Source organism: Gossypium hirsutum, chromosome A05, assembly GCF_007990345.1.
Source record: "Gossypium hirsutum isolate 1008001.06 chromosome A05, Gossypium_hirsutum_v2.1, whole genome shotgun sequence".
NCBI classification, from domain to species: Eukaryota; Viridiplantae; Streptophyta; class Magnoliopsida; order Malvales; family Malvaceae; genus Gossypium; species Gossypium hirsutum.
In genome coordinates, this window is record NC_053428.1 from 109,095,936 (window position 1) to 109,097,680 (window position 1,745).

General features: G+C 35.5%; 1 long non-coding RNA gene across 1 annotated transcript; it reads left to right on the top strand.

Moving 5' to 3' along the window:
• The first annotated feature begins 283 nt into the window (after positions 1-283).
• LOC107939251 (uncharacterized) lies at positions 284-1,513 on the top strand. Its single transcript, XR_001695091.2, has 2 exons — positions 284-861; positions 1,169-1,513. It is a non-coding gene; the product is annotated as an uncharacterized lncRNA (long non-coding RNA).
• The last annotated feature ends 232 nt before the right edge of the window (positions 1,514-1,745 follow it).

A 1,745-nucleotide genomic window follows, 5' to 3' on the forward strand; every position in this document is an offset into this window, starting at 1 on the left:
ATAATGATTTTTATAAAATAAGGTATTAAAATGATTTGGCACACATAAAAAAAATTAAATGGATTTTCAAAATTCATAATAAACAAAAGATGCAATTTAAAATAATATAAGTATGAATACATAGGAAATTTGAATCAATTACCACGTCAAATGTTAAAATTTTGCAATATAAAAAAACTTTGATATGATCATATAAAATATATAAAAAAACAACATATAAATAAAAGTGTCAAGTGAATCTTAAAAGAATAAGTAATACAAATACAAACTTAATTAAAATTGAATTAAAATAAAAGAGAAATTTATGAATGAAATAAGTCACTTGAAATTAAAAAGAACTAGCATGCCACGCATATAACTACCTAGGGATTAAATCTGGCAATATTCCTAATCCCAAAACGTCACACTTAGGTACAGACTAAAATGCAAACATACTCAAATTACAGGGCCAAAATTCAAAAATGAAGTAAAAAAAAATAACACGCGATTGAATGCCCATGTAAAAGAGGACACATCGCGCAAATATTCCCTCTCCACAAAAAATACGCGGATCCTAGGGTAGAGAATCGGAGCGGGTCGGTTTTAATCGATAGGACGTCGTTTTGGAGCCATTAAATCAGGCTTAAAACGGCGTCGTTCTCAATCCTTTAGAAAGGCCCCAAAACCAAGCCATTCGGCCGATCCTAGCCTTATTCCCTCTTTACCAGCAAACCCTAGCCCCCTTTTAACCTCATCACTGATCCACCACCACGAACGGCGGCCAGTGGTTTTGGGGCTCCGACGAAACGATTTTTAGCCTGGAGATCCCTTTTGGGCTTTGATTTCAACGAAGCAAAAGAAGACCGACGGCCTATTTGTAAGGTAAGATCGCACCTTTCTTTTCCTTTTGTTTTTAAAATGCCAATATTGAAACAAAATCGATAGAATATCAGTAAAAAAAAACTCACAGAGAATGAAAGAGATTAAAAAAAACCAGAAATCACCTCTTCAAAAACTGTTTTTGAATCTTTTCTATTCAATATGTGTATATTGTGCCAGCGTAAAAAAAAAGAGAGAGCCTTTACAATCAAAAATCAAAGGGCTTTATAAACAGATAATCAAAAGAAAAAAATACAAAAAATTTTCTATTGGTTGCTGCTCTTGCTGCTGTTTTTGTTTTCTTTTGTAGGTACAGGGTGCGTGGCGCGTGTACGGGTACTTGGCGTGAGGCGTACGGAGGCGCGCGTGGTGGTCGTACGGTGCTGAAGGCTGGGGCCTGGCTGCGGCGCAAGGGAGAGAACCCTAGGGTTCTAGTGCTTTAATTTTCTAGGCCTATCGGGCTTGTATTTTGGGTCTAGATTTTAGGTTTTGAATTTGGGTTTTGATTGGTTATTGGGCTATGGACCATTGTAATGATTTTGGACTTTGGACTATTAATTTGGTTTTATTTTTATGGATTTTATATTTATTTATTTTTGTGTTTGTAATGGGCTGGGCAAATTTGGCCCACTACACATGAAGTTTTTTCTATGAATCCACATGTTTGAATCTACTTTATCCACACCATCAGATTTCAAAGTAGCACGATCTAATTAAAAAATTTCACCCAATTGAGCACTTCTAGCATATTTTTTCACAGTACTGGGATCACTATAACTCACTTCATTGAGTTCGCTACTATAGAACTCAACAGTTACACCTACTTGTTCAACACTATACTTTTATTCTACCCTTCTAAAAGGGCCATCCGCTCTAACAATTCCATC